The 15,979-nt window shown below is 43.8% G+C and overlaps 1 protein-coding gene and 1 long non-coding RNA gene across 2 annotated transcripts in view; both read left to right on the forward strand.

Annotated features, from left to right (window-relative positions):
* LOC117283612 overlaps positions 1–6,255 on the forward strand; it is a 17,613-nt gene extending 11,358 nt beyond the window's left edge. Inside the window, exons 2-3 of the long non-coding RNA XR_004514637.1 lie at positions 1,766–1,768; positions 6,245–6,255. This is a non-coding gene — a long non-coding RNA (uncharacterized LOC117283612). The remainder of the gene's footprint in view (positions 1–1,765; positions 1,769–6,244) is intronic.
* Osbpl10 (oxysterol binding protein like 10) overlaps positions 1–15,979 on the forward strand; it is a 192,123-nt gene that overhangs the window by 101,345 nt on the left and 74,799 nt on the right. The gene's annotated exons all lie outside the window — the stretch shown is intronic.

Below are 15,979 nucleotides of genomic sequence, written 5' to 3' on the forward strand. Positions count from 1 at the left end.
TCTCCCCCTTTCCCCCCTAGTACTGAAGATTGAACCAAGGGCCTTAAGCTAAGCTATATCCTAAGTGTTCCAGGCTGGACTAGCTCGTGATCCTCCTGCCTCAGCTTCCAGAGTTGTGGCTTTAGTTATAGACTGCACTGACCACCCCTGAGTGGATGTCTTCTGTATTGGTTCCTTGTGCCATCCTTATATGTCCAGCTGCCTTGTGACAGTGGCACTGGGATGCTCAATAGGTATTTCAAAGTTAAGTATCTAAAACTGAATTTTTTAACTTCTTACTGTGTGTCTTTTCCTTGTCCCTGCAAGCAAGCAACAAAAACTTACTCTGGGAACCCATCCTTCCAGTTGCTCAGACTCCAACCCATGAGCCTTTGTTTGATAATTATTCCATTTTTCCTTATGTTCCCTATCAGAATTTAAAGAATATCCCAGTGCCTCTTCCTTTAATATATACTCAGGATCTGACCCCTCTGACCATCTCCACTGCTGCCAGCCTTCAGCTGAATGTTTGCAACACCCTCAGCACCTGGCGTTCTTGCTGCCTCCAGCCTTACGCCTGAGACGATGATCCTTTTAAAAAGTCAGAATAAATTTCTTTGTTCAAAACTTGGCAACCCTAAAGTGGCTGATTCCAGGTCTGGAGCGAGAAGAGTACAAAATAAACCCGGGACATTTTATAGTACCAGGAAGCAGGAAGTGCTCAAAGGTTTATGGAGGAATGTCAGGAAGATAAGGTACTGTTTTATAATAACATTTGGAGTGAAAAAGGCGCTTTATGCATCTCTAATGATCATAACTATGGAAGTGATGAGGAGGGGTGGATGTCAGCTAATCGATATAGAAGGAATGATGGAATTAGGAATCACATTGTGATCCCAATGAAATAGCGATTTAGGCGCCACCATTAAGGAACGCCAAAGCCATTAGGTGACAGTCCTGGCGCCTGGGCTGTTTGTAAGGTGTCTTGGTAAAGGTGGTGTGTGAAAGGCAGCAAAGGTCACTGGCTGGTTACCAGGGCAAAGGCATTGCTTTTAACCACTTGACAGTTTGCCCTAACAGTCACTAGGGCAGGTGTCATGTCAACCAGTCGATTCTTGTATTGAAAAAATTTGATCAAATTTTCATTTTTATATTTCCTATTATGTTTAAAAATTAACAAAATATGCAATTTTTGGGTCATCCTGTATTTAAATAATTGGATTGGTAAGTGGTTCACGTGCAGGTGGTTTGCACCTCATTCACAGGCCACGCACCCGCACTGCTTTGGGGTCCCCGCCTCCTCGTGCCGGCTGATGTGATCTTCACATGTTGAAGTCAAATCAAATTTTCATTCCTTCCTGCTGGTATACGGGGGACAGAGGCAAGTTAAACACCATGACGGGGAAGTGGCCAGAGCCATGACATGGGATGTCTGGGCCTCATCTCTTTAAATATCAACGTTCTGGGAAAAGATGGCAGAAGACTTTACCATTGAAAAGAGATACTAGCAACGTATCCAAAAATGGAATTCGGTTGTCATCTGGGGCATCTGGATGAGGGCTGTAATGATTTAATGGAATTACTGTTAGTGTTATCAAATGAGACAGTGGAATTGTGCTCAAGAAGGAAAACAGCCTGGATTTTAGGAGATGTCTAAAATTCAGGGGGTGAAATGTCAGGATAGCTGTGCTGGGTGTCAGATGTTCAGGGGAAAAGTATGTGAGAGAGAGACATGCATACAGATTGTCAAGCAAATAGAGTAGGTGTTAACAGTTGCTGAATCTAGATGGTGCATAGATAGGGTTCTATCACCTTTTCTGAATACTGGAAAAATTTTAAAAGCTAGTATTGCCATATTTAAAACCAAACAATCCCCTAATGGACCTCTTCCACACACAGTGTATTCCTGTCCTTGATGCAGTTGCTGCTGGTTGTCCCTGCCAGCCTGCTTCTGCCTCAGGGCCTTTGCATTTCTTCGGCCTCTTCTGGAACATCCTTCCTTTGGCTCTATGTACTCCTTTTTACTTTCTGATAATACTTACTTAAGGTCATCTTAGGGGAGGCTTCCCAGGTTGGCCACCTATTTAAAATTGCAGCCGTCCTGCAGTCCTGCCGGCCTTCTCCACTGTGCTCAGCACCACTGACGCAGTGACCACTGGCCTGCTTAGGAATGGCGAGTCTTTCTCCACTGGGAGGGTAGCTCCAGGGGACAGGATTTTCCCTGCTGTACTCCTGTGCCCAGGAGGTCACCCGATTTGACTCTGCCGAGGCTGAAGTTTCATTCCCAGTTTTTTTTTTCTTTAAAAAAACGTTAAAAAGCCTTTAAAATATGATGCCTCTGTGAGCTGTGAAGAAAACGACACCACTTAAAGGAGCAGAATGGAATCCATAGGTGAACATCATTTAGCAACTGAAATGATGGTCTGTGCTGTGAAATCCAATAAGAGCTGTTATAGAAGAACTGCCCAGAGAATGATTTACTTAAAAAGCCAGGGGGTAAGGGGGTATTGGAGAAGCTGTACTCTCCATCCAAATCAATACCTTTAAAGCTTCCGGGGCATGTCTTTGAGTGTATTTTGTGAATTTGAATAACTGCATTGGTGAAGATTGTTGCAATTTACGATTCATTGCAACTTTAAAATAATTGAGTCAGGTTAGACCCCCTGTTTTGAAGTGGAGATAGGGATGAATAAAGTGCCTTTTTTTCTCTCAGTAATCGGAGAGGCCTATAATTATGCGAAAGGAGAACAGGCCTGAATGGTTTGGGAGTAAGCTCAACTCTGGCATACTGCAGGGTTACCTAGTTTCCTTTGAGATTTGAGTTACTTGTGTGGGGTTGGTAGCTCTAGGCTTTCAAAGTTCACCAGTAACTTGAACCCATACAGTTGATCTGTATTATTCATAGATTCTATATTGACAAATTTGTCTATTCCTTGTAATGTCTTTGTGGATCCCAGAATCAATACTGTGGGTGCCTTTTTGGTCATTGATGACAGGCACAGAGCTGTGAAAATTTCTGTCACAAACCTGTTCCAGCAGAGGTAGGACAAGGCCATCCCTGCCATTTTATTTCAGTCACATACTTTAAAACCAGTGTCCTTTTGGTGGTCTGTTTAGGGCATGTTTTTTGCATATTTGTGCATTATGTTGGTGATTGTGCAGACAGGTGGAACACTGAGGTATTGTCTGGTATTATTAAGTACAAGAAGGCTTTGGGCCAGGGATTTAGGTCAGTGGTTCTGCCACCTGCCTCACAAATGCAAGGACCCGAGTTCAATCCCTGGTACAAAACAAGAACAAAAATTCTAAGTACAAGAAGGCTGTGAAGTTGGCACTGGTGAAATACCTGTGTTAATTTGCTTGTCCAGGCACGAGTAGTGTGTTAGCTGTGCGCTTAGCGTTAATCAAAGTGTGGCACACTCTAAAAAGGAAGAAATTGGTCGGTCTTTATGTGAGGCCACCCTGGAAAGTACCAACGTAATATCCATCAGACATGTGAGTCTATGCAAAAATAGGAAACAGCCAATACGGATTCATGAGAAGAAGACTGATTTTTAAAAAGCATTGTGGATGACATTATTCGGGGGCTCAGCAGTTCTTTCAACAGTTCTTTTGGTCCCATCACCCAAAGCTGGAAAAATGTTAAATCCTTGGTTTGCACATTTCAAAAGTTGATGCTGTGTGAAAAGTGCTTTATTTGTGGATGAGAAAGGTTATGAAGGTCAGGAAACTGAGGATGAATTTTTAAAATAAAGTTTGTCCTCATTCACATAGTTTGTATTTGCAATTTTGCCTACTTGCTGATATTGGCGAGTTAGTAATTGATAGTCACGGTGCTTTGGGGGGGGGAATAAAGACGTGTGAATTGTTGGCACATGCCCTTGTTTGCAGTGGAGGCCAAATCGGCGCTGCCCTGAGTTCTGCCTGGACTTCACACAGAGATGCCCAGGGGAGACCGCCGAGTCTGGGCCTGCAGTGCCAGGCGCTCCAGCTCTGGATCTGTTGGCCAAATGGCCTCTGGCAAGATGCTGACCATTTTGGACCTGATTTTCTCATTTGTGCCATAGATAGACTCTACCAAGATAAGTTGTCTCGTAGCCTTTAGGGTTATAATCTCTGTGAGCTGCACACATGCCTTGCCCTAGGGACAGTGGCTCAGTATTTGCAAATTCACTGTTCATAATTGTTCTGGAATTTTGCATTTAATATTTTCATACCCCAGTTGACCACGGGGGCAACTAAAACCGGGAAGTGAAGCTGCCGGTAAGAGAAGTTATGTGAAGAGCTGTAATGAAATGGCTGTGTCTGACAAGGGCCTAGGCAAAGACCCTGTGGGAAGCACATGGAGCTTTGGTTGATGAAAATGCTGCTACTCGAGGCTGACAGAAACCTAGCCCTCCATTCCCTTGGAGGGACAGCTCAGTCTTCCCCGATTCTGTGTTTGGGGAGAGTTTATGGGACATAATTACCGTGAGTGAGAATTGAGTATAATTGACCTGCTAGTTATTTATAAAACTGTTTTTAGGCAAGTGATTCTCCAAGAGGAGTGTAATGCTTTGCATTGGATACGTTGCTTCTTAAATAAACAGGTTCTACAATGTTTGGTTGAAATGACACGGGACAGCAATTCCTGTTCTGTGTTTACCTTCACATCAGTGTTCACCGTCACCCTTGCTGGTGTGTTTGCCGCTGTTTCCTGTGGGGTCATCCTCGATCTGAGCGTGTTACCTGGAGTCTCATTTCGTTGCTGGAACAGTAGAAGCAGCAGCAGCACAGATAATTGTGTGACACTTAGGTGTATTAAAGCACTTCCAAGGGTTTCGCCTTTATTGATTACACTTTTTACAACAATCTAAATGATAAGAGTTGTTATGAGCCCCATCTTACAGGAAAGGGTACTGAGGCCAAGCAAGATGAGACTGCATGCCTAAAATTGCAGTGGGTAAGGGGTCCTGAGCCTGTACCCCCAGATGCCAGCCTCTGCTGCTTCTCAAGATGGGAGGCGAAGAACATGCTGTCTCTGCCAACAGCAACAACAACAATAATTTCTCACTGGCCAGGAACTTGGACACATTCTGCACTTTTTATTCATATGGTATTACTTTTCCATGAAGCTGCAGTCTAAATTGGTGCCTGCCAGCATTTAGCCGGTCGGTGTCTATACAGAATAGCATAGCAAGTCTTAGGCAGAAGCTCTTTGTCAGACCCTGCATGGAGAACCTGACCACACTGAAGCCATAGTCAGTTGTGACCTTCTGTGGTTGCCAACTCCAGCTTTTGAAAACCTGTGACATCGTTGATGGAGAGTGATACAGAGATGGAAAGTATGGTGGGCTGGTGTAACTCTCTTGCGTTTTTCTCCAGATGGAAAGGAAGAATAGACTTTTTTCTTCTTTAGTATAAACCCAAATGTCAGTCTCTTAGGATGTAAATGGCTTCTCCATCTGTGCCAGGAGAGCCTTGCTGGATGTTACTAGGCCTACCATTTAATCTGTATTTAACTTATTTATTGTTTTATTATTGGCCAGAAGTTCCTTTGAGACTGTAATGAAGGTTAAGGATTATTTCTTCAGGAGGAAGATGCTTCTAAGTATGTAACCCTGTCATTAAGTACATTTAGTGAGCATTCCTATATTTCCTGAGAATCCCATTGATAGCATGTTAGGGTTCAGAGATTTTGAAAACTTCTTCCCAAAGGGCTCCATGAGCAATTTTTTTGCACTTAAAATATATATAACTACAGCTCCTGCCTGGCAAGTACAAGGTCCTGAGTTCGATCCCCAGTACAAAAAAAAAAAAAAAAATGCAGTTATATTTCTTTGCTCTTGGCTGGAATTAAGAGCATATTTACTGGCTGATCTGGGTTTCTTCTGCGGAAGAATTACTGAAAGCATGCAACCCACATTGAGTGAAGGAGTTCCTTAACGATGACAAGGTTGGAAACCCCTGGTCTCTTCATTTTCCTTTCCCAGAATCCTACTTGTCTGGCTGGGCAGTCCTAACTCTGTAATACAGCAGTAGAATTTGGTACTGTGCTTTATGTGCTTGTCTTGTCTTCACTGTTACTTCCTAAGACTTTAAGGGACCATGCCTTAAAGGCGTCTTTCTTGCTTTTCATAGGACTTGACCCCCAATAGGTTGTGGGCTTATTTAGTTTCGGCCACCATTTTCACAGGAGAGGAGAGGTGGTGTCTGGCAAAGGTGTCCATCCTCTGGTCAGCAGAGGGCAGCAGTAGAGAGGGTAAAGATGGCCCTTGCTCTTCAGATGAGCCAGGTTCCTCAGAGCTACAGAGCCCTTAAGGGAAACTACTTAATGCAAATGTTGAGGAAATTGTCCTTAAAAATAAAGGTAGCTTTATTAAAATCTAGAATATATTTCAGTGTGAAGCAATATTAATTATTTTTTAACTAGAAGAATTGCTTTTTTAGAGTTGCTCTTTTTTGGAATTTCCAATGTATTGGAGCGGAGTAAATGGTGAGGTATACAGTCAGCAAAGAAGGGAGCCAGTAAGCATTTCCTTATGCTGATTGTTACCTTTTATTGCTAATAAATATACATAAAAATAAGGTTAATTTATCCCTGGAGTGAAGTATGTATTTACACGGTAGTGTGGAAAGAATGATGGCGTGCATTTATTTTGCAGTTGGGAAACATGAGAAAATACTGGAAGAGTAGCTAGTACTATACGTGATCTAAAGTTTAGTTTAAAGATGGTGAATTAACAGTCCCTGGGTAAGTCTAAGAGGAAATAATTTCTAAGTATTTTCTGAACTGAAAGGAAGATGCATCTTCCTTCTGTAAATGCCCAGATGAGCCAAAATCAGACAGTTGGAGCTGACACAAATATAGCAGCCCAAGTTGAAAAAGAAGAAATCTGAAGATGGAGTCCTAGACCTGGAGCCTGAATGGTGTGCTCAGTGGTTCACTGGAGAGTTGACTGGCAGCACCTGGCACTAGCCAGGTGCACAGGAAGCAGGACGGGAGCCTGCCCCTTACCCCAAGGTCTTGTGGAGAAAAGATAGGAGCTTCAAGGGCCTGGGACACAGTGACTTTCAGACCTGGGAGATGAGCGCGGGCTTCCAGAAGGACTGGGGAAGGACACGGGAATCCTCGTAGGACTCTGGCCATGAGGAACGAGAAGGAAAGGACTTCTAGGCAGTTGTACTTGAGAAAATGAAGAGGTACGAAGTTACCTAAGCATGTTCATGAGGAGTAAGGGGACAGGATGGCAAGCTGCTTTTTGTGAGAATTTCCCACTGTTCTACTTTTCAAACCCTATCTTTTCAAGTGGTCACTGCGGGGCCAGATACTTGTGTCTCTGGTTTGGGGATAATCATGGGAAGTAAATTACTCTTGAAAAAGAACTGTTTCATTCTCCACTACATGAGGAAAACTTGAGGGCTCTTGAGAGAGAATTGCCTCACACTGTAGCAGAATCCATAGCTCTTTTTGGTAATTATAATTTCCACAAAGTTAATTGAAGTGTTAGGTCCATGGGCCTGGTTTGAAAAAAAAAACAAACAACAAAATAGACACTGCAGCTAGTTGGGCTGTTTTCTAGACTTGAGGAAGCATCAGAAAAAGTATATAAACTGGGAAGGAGTATGAATTGAGCCTTTGTCACTTGAACTCCTCTGTAACCTGGGGCTCTACAGGATTTTCACTATGAGGTTGCACTACAAATGAAAGAAAGATGAGATGTTTGGGGCTTGGTTGCAGTGGGCTTTATCATGGTAACTTAGAAGTAGTACGCTTTTAGGACCCTGACAGGAAGCTCTGTGACTGACATTCATGTTGCGCCAGCATTTCCAGCATCCTGGAAAGAACAAATCTAAAGATGGAGTCATGGACTGGAGCCCAAATGGTGTGCTCAGCGTTGTTTAGGGAAATATTTCATTATTGAGGTATTTCTGGTAGAAGTGTTAGCTGATGTTCCATTTGACTCAAATCTTCTTGTGAATTGAGTTTTAAAAGTATTTGCAGCAGGGTGCAGCTCCTAGCTACTTGGGAGACTGAGGGAAGAGGAACTGAAGGCCAGTTTGGGAAACAGTGAAATATTCATCTCAAATAGGTATACAACTTTATATCTCATACACATCAGAATTCCATTGGGTTAACTATGACAGCCAGAGAGAAGTTGGATAGAAGTGAAACTGGAGATCGAACTCGGGTCCTTGCACTTGTGAGACAGGCAGCCGAGCCACTAAGCCAAATCAAGGTGAGATCTTGAACTGAAGGGGTAGATGAGTGTGTACTCTGTTGTGACTCACACCTTTGTATTAGCCTTTTGTCTTTGTGACAGAATAACTGAGAAAAATCAAGTTAGAATGAGGAAAGGTTTATTTTGGCTCAGAGTTTCAGACATTTCGGTCCACGGTCACCTAGCTTCAAGGTGGAAACATGGCAGAAAAAACCTGCTCGCCTCATGGTAGTGGGAAAACGGAGCAAGAGTGAGAGCAGGTGCTGTCAGGCTCCCTTCTCCCTCTCTTGTTCCATCAGGCCCCAGCCTATTAGGTGGTGCTCCCACATCCAGGGTGAGACTCCCCCATCAGTTTTCTGTCCCACATGCCGTTCATCTCTGGAAATGCCCTCATATAAACACCCAGAAGTGTGCTTTACTGATTTCCTAGGTGTTTCTCAGACCAATCAGGTTGACAGTCAAGATTAATCGGAGCAACTGCTGTTCTCTGATCTCAAGGAGATGCTAAGTGCTCTCCTTCATGTGTTTATTTGCTCATTCTTCCAACTACTATAATAATTTTTAATTATTATTTACGATGCCTTGTCCCATGTGTTGGGGAAGCAACAGTGAACAAGAAAAAAAGATTTTTGTCTTCATGGAGCTCTGAGCCTGATGAGGGCAAGAGGTTAATCAGCTAATAACATAATGCATTCCTTATGTTAACTCTGAGATGTTCTGTGGGTGATGAGGACCTTTTGAGTGATGGTGGAAAAAGCTTCCTGGTGAAAAAAACAACCTGTGAGGGCTAAAGGACATGTAAGAGGTAAGCAGGAGAAAAGCATCTCACTGGTTGAAGTTGAACCTCGAACTCATTCAGGTGGGACCTTGTTGGTCCCAAGGTATAGAGAGCAAGTTAGAGATTTAAGAAACTTGGGGCCATGTGCCCAGGGCTGTCCAATGTGCAGTTGAAGATCTCGCACACTCTGAGAGATTGGTACTGGTGAGAACTAATGGCTAATGCCAAAATTCCGGGATCCCAGGCTAAGGGGGAAATAGCTTTATTCTTTGAGTGGACATGGTAACAGTGGACGAAATTCAATGGAAAGGAGACCTTGGATTTGCCAGTAAAAACTCCCAGAAACCTGAGAGCTCTAGCTTTCCTTCCTTCTTTACCTCTCTTTATCCTCCCCCCTTCCCCCTCTTCTCCCTGAATCACTCCTTCCCTTTTACTCTCTGTTCCTCTGCCTCCCCTCGTCCATTCACTCACAAGCATATGTCAGGCCTCACTGGTGAGCAGTAGAAGGTCCCATCTGCCCTGCCCATAGAGTTCTCAACAGGGCAGTGGATTGATTGATTCTCTTAGCAGGCTGGGCTGTGGAGGTAGATACGTGGTATGGAATGCAGTAAATTCTTTTTGTGTGTTTTATTTATATGAGCAGGCATCATGAACTCATACCCCTTTCTTTAAATGTGTGGGCCCACAGTCAGGGAGTAGAAGAAGTTTTAGAAACAGATTCAGGCCAGACCATTTCTGTCCCTGGAAAGCTGTTTACTATGGCTTGTATCTTGATGTTCCCCCAAAGCCTCATGGGTATGGCCTTGTGGAGGTGGCTGGATCTGGGGTGTCGATGTGATACTGGGATGATGGGTGCCCCAGCCAGGATGTGAGTGCTACCTCTACAAACTGTGAGAAGAAATGTTTTTCTTCCTTTAACTTTGAGTGTTGGGTATTTTTGTCTCAGCAACAAGAAAAGTAACTAAGACACTGTTTCAGATCAGGTGTCTCAAAGGATGGTTGGATCTCTTGCACATCTCAGTGCATTCTGTTGGTACTGTTCTGCCTCATATTTGAGCACCTTGAGGATTACAGTGTAAGCAGTTTGTCTATAGGAATTGTGTTCTCTTTGTAAAAATGGTGAATGCAGTGTCATTTACCCAGTGGGGATACAATAAATATTAATTACTGGTGGCTTATCCCTTAACAGAATTTTTTCCTTTCGATTAATGAAGCAGATTCCTGATGAATGCATTTGTTTCTCCCAGAGTTCCACTTGCCAAGGCTCAAGTGCTGTAAAGGATTTGCCTGAAGGGATGAGATTCTTGTCCAATTTTTTCCTTTCTCTTTCAAGCACCCTTTGGAGATGCATTTCTTCTGAATGTAATTGGCCTTAGGGAAATACATTTTAGCCAGAAAAGAGAACTATGTGGTCATGTTCTTGTCTGCTACATTAGGTAAAATGTTTTTGAGCTAAAAACAGTAATTAAGCATTAAAAGAGTAGCAGGCATTCACTGGATAGAGTTCAGACCCAGCTATAGGTGCTACTGTCACCAGATGGGGTGTGAGGAGGTCCTCCAGAGAGGAGGTGGGCACCTCATCTTGCCGCAGGTAGGCCTTTGGCTTGTAGAAAAGCACTTCAGGATGCGTCTGCTTGAGGCATAGACAGGTTTAGTACTCAGTTAAAAAGAAATGGTAAAAGGTCTTCAGCTTGAGGAGTTGAAGTGGGGTGCAGCTCTGGTGGAGAAAATCAGACCCCTCAACAAAGGGGAGGAAACAGCTTTTAAGAACAAGCTGGGGCAGGCTAGGTTTTGCTTTGCAAGATGGCTGTGGGAGAAGTCCTTATCTTACTCATGCCCTCTTCCTGAGATGATTATTTCTGCTTGGGGCAGTTGCCATTTTGTGGAGGCTCTGTTGGAATCCAAAGTAGTCTTAAGTTTAGGGCAATGGTGAGAGACTTTGGCGTGATTATTGATAGTTGAATGGCCCTGTCAATATTTTATCTTGGTGTCGTCAGTCTTGAAGGGAGAGAAGATAGATTATAAATTTAAATAATCAACCTTGTATTGCCAGCGTTTAGACAGGACTCACTAAATTACTACCATGAGTATGTGCAGAACTGAGCAAGGATCTGATCCAAAGTTTTAAGAAAGTAAAGGAGACAGAAAATTAAGGTCAGGTTTTGTTCTGCTTTTTATTTACCTATTACACATCTATCTGTAGGCCCAAGTGAAGAGTCTGTTTTTGCTTAGAAAAAAAAAAAAAAAAAGCTTTTAAGTTCTTAATAGCCTCTGAAGAAAACACAATCAAGGTTTTGATGAGTAACATGCTAAGGGCACGTGAGTTTGTCCTCTGTCCTTATGGTGGTCCCTGTCTCACTACAAACTGAAGTTGGAGTATAAATGTCTGTTGGCGTGTTTTCTTTAGGAGTTCTTAGAAACAGCCTATCCCCCAATCCTTGAAATGAGGTTAAATATCTAGACATTTAGCTTCTTTGAGATTAAACTGAGCATATGTGTGGGACATGAGAAAACAGAGATGAAACAATCTCTAGAATGTAAGCCAGTGAGGCTGAGGCAGGAGCATGCCGAATTTGGGCTCAGCTGATGCAACTTAGTGACTTAGCATGACTTTGGTCAAAAAGAAAAAAAGGCTTGGGGATATGCTCAGTGTAAAAGCCCCAGTTCACTCCCTGGAGTGGACTAGCATACTAGCCTTTGTATGGGTGGGGGTCTAGCATACTATGGGGGACTAGCATACTAGCCTTTGCCAAAAGGGGGCAACAGTTTAATCAGGAGACTTCTTTTGTGAGTCAGTAAAGCAGCCTTTTTACTTTTGCTTTTACTTAGTGTCTGCTTAAACAGTTTCTTAGAGACCAGAGAGAAACTTACACACCACTGCTAGTTCCTTACCCCTGAACCCACTTTTTGCTTAGAATTGTGCTTTCTCGACTGTGATCACTCCCCAGGCAGATTTTGTGCCTGGCTATGTTCTTGCTCAGCGTGGGATGAGCTGGTCAGTTATGTCCTCCAGGTGCAAGGCCCCTCTCCCTGAAATGCAGACAGGAGGGGTGAGTGTTTGTGCCCTGGTCCCTGTGGGCCTCCTGGGAGTGAAGTAGGGACAGAGAAGTTTGCATCCGGGCTGACTGTACTTCCATGGGGTATGGTTCTGGTTCCGGCAAATGTTTCTCCCTCTCAGCCAGGGTTGTGTAAAATGAGAAAGACAATCACCAGACCTGGGTGTGGGGGGGTGCTGGGAGGCTTGGAAACTGGGAATGTGGGAGCACTTTGGCACCTGGAAAGCACCCCTTTTCCTAGCTGTGAGATGACCCTGCTGTTATCCATGCACAGACGGGGCTCTTCTTGGTGTGGCTTTTGTACTAGAGTAAGAAAGAAGAGAGTGGGGAATGTGGAGGAAGCAAGGGGCTGCTTTCTGCGTAGTTCTTAGGCTAAAAATAGAGCGCACCCCTGACCCAGGGGCTGTAAGCAGGCTTAGCAAAGGTGGGGAGATGCTCTTGATTTACCTGGTGGGTTCTGGGACTGTCATGACTAGTTAGACCATAAGGGTTAGAACTGCAGTCTCGGGTTGTCTGAATTTGTGAGAATTTCAGGAAGTGCCTTCCCTTGTTCTTACTGTCCCTGGAGCCTTTCAGGAGAGGACTGTCGTTTCTTGGAGAGCTGTCTGCATCCCCGATTCCCTCAGCAGTAGCCCCTCCATTTCTTCGGGATGCTGGCTTTCCCTGCCCCGCCCACCAGTGTGCACGCCCATCCGCTTCACCTCTGCATCTGTTCAAAAGAAAATCACACTGCGGCTCCTTTTAGCCACATCTGCTTTGATTTCCTTACTGGGTATGGACATTTCTTACTCTTTCTTTACCCCATGTTATACAAAGACATAAGCAGTGAAATGCTATCTTTTGCTTTTTTTAACCTATGAAACTGGTTAAGAAAAAAGATCGTGTGTTGGAGAGTGGTAAGAAAGTACAACTCCTACATTACTGAGGGAAGAGATGAGTGCAGTCGTTTTTCAGTGGTGAGCTGGCAGTGTTTGTCCAATGCCTTAAAATGTTGACTCTCCTTAAACTCAGTAAATTCTCTTTTAGAAGTTAATTTTAAGAAAATTGTTGAAAACTCATGCTAAGATTAGCTACAGAAGTTTGTTGAATTGTAAATGACATAGAGAAAAAAGGTAGATACCATTGTAATGTCCATCAGTAGGAAACTGGGCGGTAAATCGGACATATTTATTTGCTGGAATGATCTTCACTGTTGTAAATACCTAGTAGTGTGGAGATTTGTTGACACAATGTATCGTAAAAAAGGTTATATACGGCAGAAAGTGATGCGGCATACACATTAATAATAAATACATATGGAGATACACAGAGATGCTGGGAGTGGTGGTGCACACCCATAATCCCGGCACTTTGGAAGGCTGAGGCAGAAGGATCTCGAGTTGAGGCTCAGCCTGGCAATTCAGTAATTTAGCAAGATCTAGTCTCAAAATAATTTAAGGAAAAAAAGGGTTGGGCTATAGCTCAGTGTGAAGGAACTGGGTTCAATCCCCATTGTCTGTCTGTCTGTGTTGGCCCCACCCCCATGCACACGCACATGCACAGGCAAAGAAAAGAAAAAAAGAGGTAGCATGGGCTTTAGCCTTGGATGCCATCCTCCTCTGAAACAGAAGGTGGACACGGGGAAGGCAGGTTTTGGGAAGGTATCCAGGAAAAGCATTTGCAGTGTACAGCTAGATTAAGGTTTGTTATGCAGATTTAATATGTCCCCTCCCCATTGAGGAGACTCCAGTGACTTAACTTTCCTTTTCTTCCTGTTGCTGAAAGGGACATCAGCCTTACAAAAGGAGATTTCCTTCATAGCTATAACTTCCGCTTACCAGAAGGAAACTTGTTTTCAGTGGCAGACTGGGTTGCTTAGTGCTGCCTTAATGAAGTTTCATAGCCCGGGACCTCTGAAACCACAGAAATTTGTTGTTTCCCACAGCTAGAGGGCAGAAGTCTAAAATCAGGTTATCAGTAGGATTGTTACTCCCTGAGGATCAGGAGAGAAGGATGTGCTCCAGGTCATCTCCTTGGCTTCTGGGTGATCCTTGACTTCCTGTGTCTTTACTTCCTCTTCTCTCTGTGCTGTCTGGAATTTTCCCTTCTTATAGGGGCCCCAGTCAGACTGGAATAGGACCTACTTCAATTAACCTGATGATCTGTGTGATTATGCCTCTCCAGAGTACTAGGATTTAGGGATTCAACCTATAAATGGGGGGGGGGCATGGTTCAGCAATATGTTTTACCTGGGTTTTTACACTTGATCTTAGCCAAAAGGCCGAGAAGCGATTTACCTGGGTTTTTAAAAAGATTGTTATTCTAAGTCCACACCAGGAACCATGCCTACCTACTTGGGAGGCTGAGGCAGGAGGATCACTTGAGCCTGGGAATTTGCAGGCAGCCTGGCAACATAGGAATAACCCTGTCTATGAAAAAATAAGATAAAATATAATTAAATTTTTTGAGAGATTAGTATAGGAAATTTCAAACATAAAAACATTAGAGAAGATAATATTGAATCTTTTTGATCCCATGAGCTTCCTCCAAAGCCACTCTTATTTCATTCGTGCTCTCTTCCCTCCCCATTGGATTACTGTACTTTGAAGTAAACCCCAGGCAGCAGACGCCATACAGTCTAAAGTGATAAAAGGCTGAAGAGTTATATAGAAGGGATGATCTCCCAAGGATAAAAGTATATACCTTTGTGTGTGTGCATATTAGAGGAATCCGAATAGTACCAGATGCCACAGTGCTTGTCTCGAGGAAGTGAAATTACTGTATAACTTTATAACTGTTTTTGCTGGTGGACTAAGCCATAGCCCTTTGCAATCAGAAAACAAAACAGCTGGTTTCCAGGTAGTGTGAAAGGGTGACCCTGAGAGGCAGTGGAGAGGACCAAAGTTTACCATAGCTGTTTCCTGAGCAGGAGATTGTTTCTTGTTTCTAGAATATAAGAAAGAAAGAAGAGAAAGAACAGGATACTGCTAGAGTGAAGCTGGCCACCCAGCTCTCTGAACCGAGGCTTCCTGCCTGCAAAAGGAAAGAGCCGGACTTGATAGAGCCCTAAGATTAGTTTGCTTGCTCTCCCAGAACTTCGTCCTCTTAGTGTTTGCTTCTTATGACTTGGTAAAGTTTGCATTTTACATTTGTGCAGTGTGGTGCTGTTATGTGGGGTGACGAGGTTGCAGAAAGGTTAAAGGTGAAGCAAGGAGAGAAAAGAGTCAGTTTTTAAGAAATGCACAGGGCTTATCCCCCTTCAGAGTGTGTGTGTGTGTGTGTGTGTGTGTGTGTGTGTGCACGCGTGCGCGTGTGTGTAGTTCAAAACGTTGCCTTTACCCTCTGTCCTCTCCCCTGGACAGCTCGGGCTGGTTTATAAACAGCACTGAAACTGCTTGGCAATGCTCAGCACATGCCTTTTTAAACTCTGCACGGACCAGAACAGACTTCAGAAGTCCTGTGTCTCTGGAGTCCTTCCAACCACTCTGGAATTTCTGTCCCCCTCGTCTCATAGGCTAAAGATCAGCTGTCAGAATGTTGAACTTAGAAATGCCATTAGCCTGTCCTGCTTTCCAGGCATGGAGGTGGACAGAAAAATCTGGGGTCATGGCTTAAGTCATTTAATAATGTTGGGCCCCAGTAATGACACTGTGAAGTCCAAAGCAAATTGGGTGTGAATCAGAAAGCAGTTAAACATCTGGGGATGATGAATGCTCACCTGTCAGTTTTCTGAGAGCAGAACAGAGTCTGTTACCAAATAGCTGAATGCAGCCTTCCAAGTGGCCAGTTAGATAACTTATGAAGCATCTGCAACTTGGAAGTGGAATTAGGATTTTTGAAAGGAAAGCTCTAATACATAAAAAGACTTTAGGCTGGAGACTCCTTTCCTCTCACCTCCCCAGGGCTGGGGGCAGTGCATTGCGGCCATGTGTGAGGTGACCTTGGCCAAGCAAACACCTGTCCCGGAAGGCTGGGGCTCCCCTCCT

The sequence above is a fragment of the Fukomys damarensis genome, unplaced genomic scaffold (assembly GCF_012274545.1).
Source record: "Fukomys damarensis isolate Sample0158 unplaced genomic scaffold, DMR_v1.0_HiC HiC_scaffold_28, whole genome shotgun sequence".
NCBI classification, from domain to species: domain Eukaryota; kingdom Metazoa; phylum Chordata; class Mammalia; order Rodentia; family Bathyergidae; genus Fukomys; species Fukomys damarensis.